The sequence below is a fragment of the Apium graveolens genome, chromosome 6 (genome assembly GCF_009905375.1).
Source record: "Apium graveolens cultivar Ventura chromosome 6, ASM990537v1, whole genome shotgun sequence".
NCBI lineage: Eukaryota > Viridiplantae > Streptophyta > Magnoliopsida > Apiales > Apiaceae > Apium > Apium graveolens.
Genome location: NC_133652.1, coordinates 81215178 through 81226052, shown reverse-complemented (window position 1 = coordinate 81226052; position 10875 = coordinate 81215178).

Genomic DNA, 10875 nt, shown 5'->3' with positions numbered 1-10875 from the left:
TTACCCCTTCCCTCACCTAACTTACCCTCCTTCACACTCTCCTCTTTGGCTTTAGTAGATTTTGCAACTGGCATCTTTTGAGAGATACCAGAGGGGGCTTTCTTTGATTTGGATTTTGAAATAATTGTAGGTTTGGTAGCTTGGGTAGGCAACTGTTTGGTCATTGACACAGTTGCCATAGCCACACTAGAACTCAAAGAAATTGTTGAGGTTAAAATAGTTGTAGGGATAGATGAACTCACCTCACTTACCTGATGTACTTGCATTACAGGAAAATAGAACAATGGCACATCCTTGTGATGATTGGCCCTGTTCAAATCTGTAATGAGCCTTCTCTCTTGAACCCAACAATCTAATTTGTTGTTAGGGTTCTCAAGCACAATCTCTTCACAAAGGTGGTTAGCTAACATCATTTTAAATCTAGCATAATACGCATTCTTACCTCTGTTATTTAACTCTCCCAGTTTAAAACCTAACTCAAATAAAACATGGTCACTAAAATTAAAATACTTATCTGTAACTGGCATGTAGAGCATGTTAAGCATGGAAATATTCATTGAATCAAAATTACTGATCTTTCCTGAGAAAACCTTTGTAACTACATCACACATGAAACTCCATTCTTTCCTAAGACCCATTCTCCTAATGTCACTCAGTTTAAAAGTAGGAAGTGCATAGTTCATGAAATTAAGCATATTGATTATATCAGTGTCAGTGTGTGGTGAGGTTACATTGTCATCAGGAATTTTGAAACATGCTTTTATCACATCACTATTGATACATAATTATTTACCTTTAATGGTGAGTGTGATTGTCTTATCTGTTGAGTTGTAGGTAGCAGCGGTCCACATCTCTTCAACAACTTCACAGAAGATTGTGGGTGATTCCAGCACGGCATAATTGAGCTTGCAATCTATCATAAAGTCCATCATCTTGTGATAATCACTTGAATGCTGAATACCCTTGTTCACTAGTGCAGTGAAATTGTTCTTCTCATAAATGAACCCAGTTTGAGATATAATCTTTACAACAGGTGCCATTGTTAGAGAATAAGAGCTTGAAGAGAAAGAGAGTAAGTGCTTTGAGAGAGAATGAAATTAGAGCAGTTGAATTGAGAATGATAAAAGAAAATCAATTGAAATGAAATAAGTTTTTATACTCTCTCAAAAATAACTGTCAAAAATAATAAAGTAAAATAAAGTAACCAATAGATATTGCCTAAAATAGCCATTTAAAAATAAACTATAAAAATTCCACCCATTATCCGCCGTGTTATGCTTACAGACTGTAATTATACTCGATGGATAATGTAAAGGGAATTAACGGCTGAGATTAAGACAATTTGACGGATGAGGATAAGCAGTTATCCGTCGAGTCATAAAATATTCCAGAAAAATAATTGATTTTTATTAGCAAATAATATACCGAAGGATGATCAAACTCGATGGATAAAGATCATCCGTCGAGATGTAAATTTTGACTTAGCCAAAATTTCATCCAAGACTGAAAAATCAATTAAATTTCTGGCTGCATTTCAACTTGCAAATTAACTCATATAGATTTAAGAGTAATTAAGCATACCTAACTCACTTACCAACCTTGAAAAGGTGGATTCATCCAGTGGTTTGATAAAGATATCTGCAAGCTGCTTCTCACTTGGAACAAAATGTAGTTCCACAGTACCATTCATTACATGTTCCCTTATGAAGTGGTACTTGATATCTATGTGCTTTGTCCTTGAATGTTGTACTGGATTTTCAGTGATGGAAATTGCACTTGTGTTATCACAGAAAATAGAAATCCTCTCAACTTGCAAACCATAGTCTAGCAATTGATTTTTCATCCATAATATATGTGCACAGCAACTACCAGCAGCAATATATTCAGCTTCAGCTGTAGAAGTAGAAACTGAATTTTGCTTTTTACTAAACCAGGACACAAGCTTGTTTCCTAGAAATTGACAGGTTCCTGTTGTACTTTTTCTATCAATTCTACAACCTGCATAATCTACATCTGAATAAGCAGTTAGATCAAAACCAGAATCTCTAGGGTACCAAATGCCAAGTTTTGGTGTTCCCTTGATATATCTGAAAATTCTCTTAATAGCTATTAAGTGAGATTCTCTAGCACATAAACATGTAGCAAACATTATATTTGGCCTACTAGCTATTAAGTACAGAAGTGAGCCAACCATGCCTCTATAACTTGAAATATCCACAGACTTTTCAGTAGTATTTAATTCAAGCTTAGTTGCAGTGGCCATGGGAGTTTTTGCAGATGTGCAATTCACTAGATCAAACTTCTTTAAAAGATCAAAAATATATTTAGTTTGACTAATGAATATTCCATCACTAACTTGCTTAACTTGTAAACCAAGAAAGTAAGTCAGTTCTCCCATCATACTCATTTCATAATTACTTTGCATCAGTTTGGAAACTTTTTGCAAAGTTTCTCATACGTAGAGCCAAAAATAATATCATCTACATAAATTTGAACAAGTATACTAGAGCCATTAACATTTCTGAAAAATAAAGTTTTATCTACAGTACCTCTTGTGAAGTGATTTTCCAAAAGGAACTTTGATAAAGTGTCATACCAGGCTCTAGGTGCTTGCTTCAGTCCATAAAGTGCTTTCAAAAGATAATAGACATGATCTGGAAAATTTGGATCTTCAAAACCAGGAGGTTGACTGACATAGACTTCTTCCTCCAAATCTCCATTTAGAAAGGCACTTTTGACATCCATTTGATAGACCTTGAAATTGGCATGGGCTGCATAGGCTAAGAAGATTCTGATGGCTTCAAGTCTTGCAACAGGAGCAAATGTTTCATCAAAATCTATACCTTCTTGTTGACAATAGCCCTTAGCAACCAATCTAGCTTTGTTCCTGACTACTATGCCATTTTCATCCATCTTGTTTCTGAATACCTATTTGGTGTCTATTGGATTCTTTCCTTTAGGCTTGGGCACCAGCTTCCATACATTATTCCTTTTAAATTGGTTTAGCTCCTCCTGCATAGCTAAAATCCAATCAGGATCCAACAAAGCTTCTTCTACCTTCTTTGGCTCTTCCTTGGAAAGAAAGCTACTATATAGACATTCTTCTTGAGTTGCTCTCCTTGTTTGAACTCTAGAAGAAACATCACCAATAATAAGCTCAAAGGGGTGATCTTTTGTCCATTTCCTTTGTTGAGGTAGATAAGCTCTAGATGAAGAAACCTCATTGTTGTCTTGATGTGTGATTGAGTTTTGATTGTTCAAAAGTCCCCTTGAGTTTGTGAATCTTTGATTTGAGAAAAGAGAACTTTCTGTAGGTGATCTATCTTGACTTCCTGCTCCTTTTGATAACCCGACGGATGGTGAATTTTGAGTACCGACGGATGAAGCTGGTTGTCTCCCGACAGATAACGCAGATTGCCTCCCGACGGATGAGGCATTATACAACTTGACAGATGTTGAGTTTTGTGCTTCATTGGTAGTGGATTTGTCTGCATTATCCTTAGATACAGTTTCTTGATCACTTTCATCATCACTGTCATCACTAACCATCTCCACATTATCGAATTTGAGGCTCTCATGGTAATCTCCATCTTTCAGTCCTTCAATCTTTTTATCATCAAACACAACATGTATTGATTCCACAACAATGTTGGTTCTTATATTGTAGACTCTATATGCTTTACCAACAGCATATCCAACAAAAATTCATTCATCTGCTTTAGCATCAAACTTCCCATTTTGATCAGTTTGATTTCTCAAAATATAGCACTTGCAGCCAAAGACATGAAGAAAATTTAGAGTTGGCTTCTTGTTCTTGAACAATTGATAGGGAGTCATGCATCGTGCTTGATTAACCAGAGAAATATTCTGAGTGTAGCATGCAGTATTTACAGCTTCAGCCCAGAAGTAGGTTGGCAGTTTAGATTCTTCAAGCATTGTCCTTGCAGCTTCAATAAGTGATATGTTCTTCCTTTCCACTACTCCATTCTGTTGTGGAGTCCTTGCTGCTGAAAACTCATGCAGAATCCCTTTTTCCTCACAAAATGCTCTCATGACAGAATTCTTGAACTCAGTTCCATTGTCACTCCTGATTCTTCTAACCTTGAAATCAGGATGATTATTGACTTGCCTTATGTGATTGATGATGATTTCACTAGCCTCATCTTTAGACTTTAGGAAATATGTCCAAGAGAACTTTGAGAAATCATCTATAATTACTAGGCAGAATCTTTTCCTTGAGATGGATAACATATTGACTGGTCCAAACAAATCCATGTGAAGCAGTTGCAAAGGCTCTTCAATTGTTGAATCAAGTTTCTTCCTGAATGATGCTTTCATCTGCTTCCCTTTTTGGCAGGCATCACACAGTCTATCCTTAGAAAACTCCACTAGAGGAATGCCTCTAACCAGTTCTTTCTTTACTAGCTCATTCATTATTTTGAAGTTTAAATGGGATAGCTTCTTGTGCCATAGCCAACTTTCATCCTGACTTGTTTTACTGAGAAGACAAGTAACAGATTCTGCATTAGATGAGTTAAAATCAGCTAGGTACACATTTCCTTTTCTCACACCAGTGAGAACCACTTTGTTGCTTCTTTTATTAGTCACAACACAGGCTTCTGAATTGAAGGTTACTGAGTTGCCTTTGTCACAAAGCTGACTGATACTCAACAAATTGTGTTTGAGACCATCCACTAAGGCAACCTCCTCAATGATGACATTGTCCTTTGAAATCAAGCCATATCCCACAGTATAACCCTTGCTGTCATCTCCAAAAGTAATACTTGGGCCAACTCTCTCCTTGAACTCTGTGAGCAGGGTAGAATCACTAGTCATGTGTCTTGAATAACCAATATCCAAGTACCAAAGATTATTTCTGTTTCCCTGCACACATCAAAATCAAATCAAGTTGATTTTGGTACCCAAGTTTCCTTGGGTCCTGCCTTGTTAGCTTTCTTTTTCTGTTTCTTAGGCTTTATCTCATTTGACTTGGGGACATCAGATTCATCCTTGGTCATCTGAATTGAGCCTTTGAAACCATTCATTTCAACATAATTATCATGCATATTATTATTAACAGGAAATGGCATGCTATTAGTAAACATGTTATTCCAGTATGGCATGCTAAATGGCATTTGTGGCATATTGAATGCAGCATAATAAGGATTGGGTGCAAATGGCATGTTAGCAAACTGTGCATTCATATTATGTGTAGACATAGCATTCATAGGCATGGGAAGCATGGCATTCATGTTAGGAAATTGAGGTGGCACAGACATGGAAGTAGGCATGGTAGATTTACAATTAACAGACAAATTATTTACACTACCACACTTGACACAGATTTTTCTAGGAGCATATTTATCAGGTGTGTAGTTATTGTGTTTGTTAATCCCTACTTTACCATTTCTATTATTTTTCTTTTTCGTCTCTGTTTTTACCTCAATCTTTTCAAGTCTGTCACTTAACTGTTTGACAGTCATGTGACCAACATTAGCCTTTTTCCCTTTCTTAACTTGACTCGATTCTCCTGAAACAAAGTTCTTGGAAACAGACCCATACTTCTCATTCAGCTTAACAAGTTTGGCTTTACTGATAGGCTTGCTTACAACCGACGGATGAGGATTTTCATCATTCGACGGATAACCCTTTTTGTTATCCGACGGATGATCCTCATCATCCGTCGAGTCTACATCTGTTAGCACTCCATCTACCAAATTTGGTTCTAGTTTCTCTTTGTTCTTTTTTCAGGCTGCATCACAGAAAGACTCAATTTCTTGAACTTTGGTGATTTGAGCATGGACATCCCTGGATGTTTTTCATGCCTTAATCACCTCTTGTTCACGCTCGAACTGTTTCTTTAAAATTTCTTCTTTCTTCAAGGACTCAGTTAATTCTTCCTTGGCAATTTTACACTCAATTCTTAACTTCTCAAAATCAATGAACTGAGACTCAAGCACATTATTTCTCTCACTCAAAAACAAATTGTTTTCTTTGATTTTAGCATTTTCTTTAGTAAGAGACTTAAGTGTAACACGCAAATAATATAACTTTGTAGACATATCATTTATGGCATCATTACACTCAGCTTTAGATAAATATGCAAGGTTTGTAGTAATTACCCGATTACTCGAAGAACTTGTTTCTGTCTCATCAGACTTGGCCATTAGGGCTAGATTAACATAGCTGACATCTTCATCTTCATCCGGACCATCTGCTGCCCAATCATTTTCTTGTGTTATGAAAGCCCTTTCCTTTTGTTTGAGCAGTTCAAATTATTTTTGCTTATAATCCACAGGCTCAAACTTTTTCTTACTGGAATCTGATTTTCTACATTCACTGGCAAAATGCCCTGCCAAGCCACATTTGAAACATTTGAATTTTGATTTATCCACCATGTTTCTATTTCGCTTGACTGCTCCAAAGTTCTTCTTGAACTTGAGCTTGGCAAATCTCCTGGAAAGAAATGCTAGGTGTTCATCAATGTCCTCCATGTCATCTTGGCTCAAAGAATCTTCACTTTCTACTGCAAGCCCCTTGCCCTTGTTCTCACAGACCCTTGAAGTTGATTCAACAGCTTCCATTTTCACTTCCTTCTCTTTTTCCAACTCAGCAACTAGTGCAATGGATCCTCCTTTCTTCTTTCCTCTCTCCATCCTCTCATCTTGTTCTATTTCAAGCTCATAAGTTTTTAGGATGTCATACAGTCTCTCCAAAGTAAACTCCTTATAATCTTGTGAGTTTCTTAATGAGACTGTCATTGGTTTTCATTCCTTTGGAAAAGATCTAAGGAATTTCATATTGGAATCTTTTGTCTGATAGACCCTTCCATGCAACTTAAGAACATTTAGTAGTTTTTGGAACCTACTAAAAATGTCAGTGAGAGACTCACTTTCTTCATTATGAAAATGCTCATATTGCTGAATTAAGAGCTGCATGTTATTTCTCTAACTTGCTCAGTGCCATCACAGATGATCTGTATTGTATCCCAAACATCCTTGGCTGTTTTGCAGTTGATAATATTGTCAAACATATATCCATCAACTCCATTAAACAGGATGTTCATGGCCTTTTTATACTTCCTTACTTGTTCAATGTCAGGATCAGACCATTCATGCCTTGGCTTGGGGACTGATGGCTCATTTCCTGTTGCAGCTCTCATTGGAACATGAGGGCCTCTTTCTATGCAGTCAACATAGGCCTCATCTTGAGAAAGCAAATGAAGATGCATCTTTACCTTCCAATGATGGTAATTATCTTTATCCAGAAAAGGGATCTTGACTCCAACATCCTTCTTGTTCATCTTGCTGTATTGTTTGATCTTTAAACTCTTTGTAAGTTAAGAGCTTGCTCTAATACCAATTGTTAGTCCCTTAACAATATGACAAGAATTACAGAAGGGGGGTTGAATGGAATTCTTGAAACTTTTTCTTGAAATAAAAATGTTCTAACTCGAATACATATATAAGTGTGAATGATTAGCACAATGCAGAATCGTTACTTAAATGAGTCAAACCACAAGTAATTAAAAACAAGAGTCTTTAAAAACTTTCTGGTGGATTTGAATGATTCCACCAGAGATATATATTATATATCGAGAGAACCCTGTGTGCAAAATGCTCACAGCTGCTTACAACAATTGAACAACTAAGACTACAGAGAAATGCTAAGAATTCTGCTTACAAATGTTTCTCTACTTGTATCTTAGATCGATGGTTTCTTAGTTGCTACTTCTTGGTTTATATATCACCAAGATTACAAAGTAATGAGACATGATAATAAAACAAAAACTATCTAGTCTATTACAATGCTACTTCATTACTCTATTCCAGCATCTTTGAATATTTTCATAATAGCATGGAAATGACAATGCTTCTTTGTTCTCGAAAACCCAGTTGAATAGGCTACCACATTCCATTTGCATCCACTCGACGCATGTGACTGTGTTGTCACCGTCAACAAATATTTGAATTCTTTATCCGTCAGGTTCATGATCATCCGTCGAGTTATTGATCATTCGTCGAGTTGTCTAGTTGATCATCCGTTGACTTCATTGTAGATTATCCGTCGGGTAGCAATCTGGCACTTGACTTCATTTCATTTATGCAGAATTACAAGACATCATCTATGTACAATTAATCAACCTATTCTGCATATCTAGTTAAAGTCAACATGACTTGAATACTACGTACAGAATCTATACAATGGTGTATGCAGAAATGTGCTACAGACTTATTGTTACATAAGCTACTCACTCGATGGATAATAAGTCATCATCCGTCGGGACTATAATGAGTCATCCATCGGGACTATAAATCTTATCCGTCGAGTGCTACATAATTTCACTAAGTAAAATCTACCAAGGTGTTTTGTTCATGAAATCATCAAGTACACAATATATACACAACACACCCCCATTTGTTTAATTTAAATATTTATTTTTGTATGAGTATTGGTATTGGTTATATTTGTTATTATCAATTATAGCGAAAAGTATCGTACGATTGAGAGAGAGTGTTAAATAGTATAGATCATGTTCAGTCTTCCTCTACCATCTTATGATTTTAGACGGACTAGTTATTTAACATGGTTAAATTGATGAAGGCTTAATTTTGGTTGATTGGAAAATTTAAGACTTAATTGCAGTTTCATGACCTCAACTATATTATTTTGCACAAAAATGACTCTTTATAATTGTTGCCATTTGAGTGACTCGACTATTACTTTTTTAACAGATAATTGCATTCCGTTAAATATTTTTAACGAACGTTAATGAATTTATTTTTAGTTTTTAGTATAGCACTTTGATGGCTTAACTATTAATTATTTTGCAAGAAAATGACTCTTTTATACATATTGACATTTTATTAATATCGACATACAGAATTTTATATTTCATTCATAGAATAAACTCATATTACATGCATGCTCTTAACAATGTTCAAGCAGCGGACTGAAGTTCAAATACTTTTTTTAAGTAATATCGAATTTTTTTGTTAAGAAATAATCTAAAATAAAATTGAACTTTTAAATTATTTGACAAACGTGATACGAACATTAGTAAATTATTAATGTAATATGATTTAAAAATATTAGACATAAGTGATACTAGAATACAATACGAAGTGGGAATGCATTGTAATTTTTTCCTTGATTTTGAATTTGTTTTAGTGATTATAAATATTGTAAGTCACCGTTCATTTTCCATATGTCGAAAGTACTTAAAAATCTATTTCTTCTATTTTTCTAGATATCTTGTTCTTCGGTTTCTAGTGTCTAAAAATCATGTACAATATATTTATAATAAAAATCTCAAAGTCAGACAGGTGTTTAAAACTATAATTAAGTTCAGTTATTGGTAATTAATTATTTGGTTGATAAAATGTCAATATATATGAGTCATTTTTATGAAAAAATAATAGTTGAGTCATCAAAGTGCAATAATAAAAGTTAAAAAATGACTTCATTAATGTCCATTAAATTTTTTTGACGGAATGCAATTATCTGTTAACAAAATAATAGTTTAATCACTAAAATTGCAACGATTATAAAATGGTCATTTTTGTGCAAATTGTTAATAATTGACACCATCAAACTGCAACTAAGTCTTAAGTTAATTATGTTGATTCTGTTTGCATGTTTGTACTGAATTGGTCACGATAATTCTGTTTACATGTTTATACTGAATTGGTCACGATTCTCAACGTATGCAACTATATCTTGCAACTAAAACAAGTTAAATCAACTCCAAAAATAACTTTAAATAATTTAGGTAAAAAGTTGTATTTAAGCTTGTAAAGTTTCAAATTGTATTTTTAAAAATTAAATTTAAAAAGTTTTATTTTTAAAATATATATTTTTAAATCATATTTTTAAGAAATTAATTTATAGAATAGGTAGTTTTGGCAAAACCCCCCTTTTTATTATATTCAAGAGGGTAAAAAATATTAATAGTTGGAACTTTCATTAAGATATTTAAAGTAAAAAATATGTTCGAATTCAAGGAAAATGTGAATTTATCAGAAAAATATATAATTAAAAACATTAACATATTTAAATGGATTCAAATTTTAAGAGTATGGTTTTTCAAATTTATGAAAACAAAAACATAAAATTAAGACTAGTTTTAACCGGAAACATAAAATATTTCCTAAATTTTAACAACCACTTCACCTGATTTCCAAAATGAATTTTAAATGTCATCAATAATTTTTTAAATAGTCTATATTTATTTTTCTTAAAAAATAAATCAGGGTCGCCAAGCACGCGGCTTAGTCGACTAACATTAAACTATACGAAAACGGGTAAAAAAGACTAAAAATTAGACCCGACAACGTTCTGTGTCGTATACAATGTTTCGTGTACTTTCGTATTTTCGTGTACCAAATCTTAAACCCGAACTCGACCATAATTTACATTCGTGTACTAATTTGGTGACACTAACACGGAACTAATATATTCGTGTTTATCCGTTTTAGTATACTGAAGTACACGAATTATATACGAATAATTGTTAAAAATGCATTAGATAATTAAATGTTGAATTGCTCACTCACGTAATCAAAGAACAATAAAATATATTTTAGTATTTATAATTATATATATGTCATTTAGAATAGGTAAAATTCACATTTGGTATTTAGTGTGTATATATATATATATATAGGGCTGCTCCAATAGAAACCAATTTAAAATAGAAATTAGAAACCAAATATATTTTTTTTTAAACTAATTCGAAAAATAACACTAATGGTATGCAAATCGATCGTTGAGATATTTAGAAAAATACAGTGAAATCAGATTTTAAAAAAAACTTACAGTTTGACGGGAAAAATCAAATTAAAAAAGGAGGGGAAAAGCTGAAATTGGGTGTGG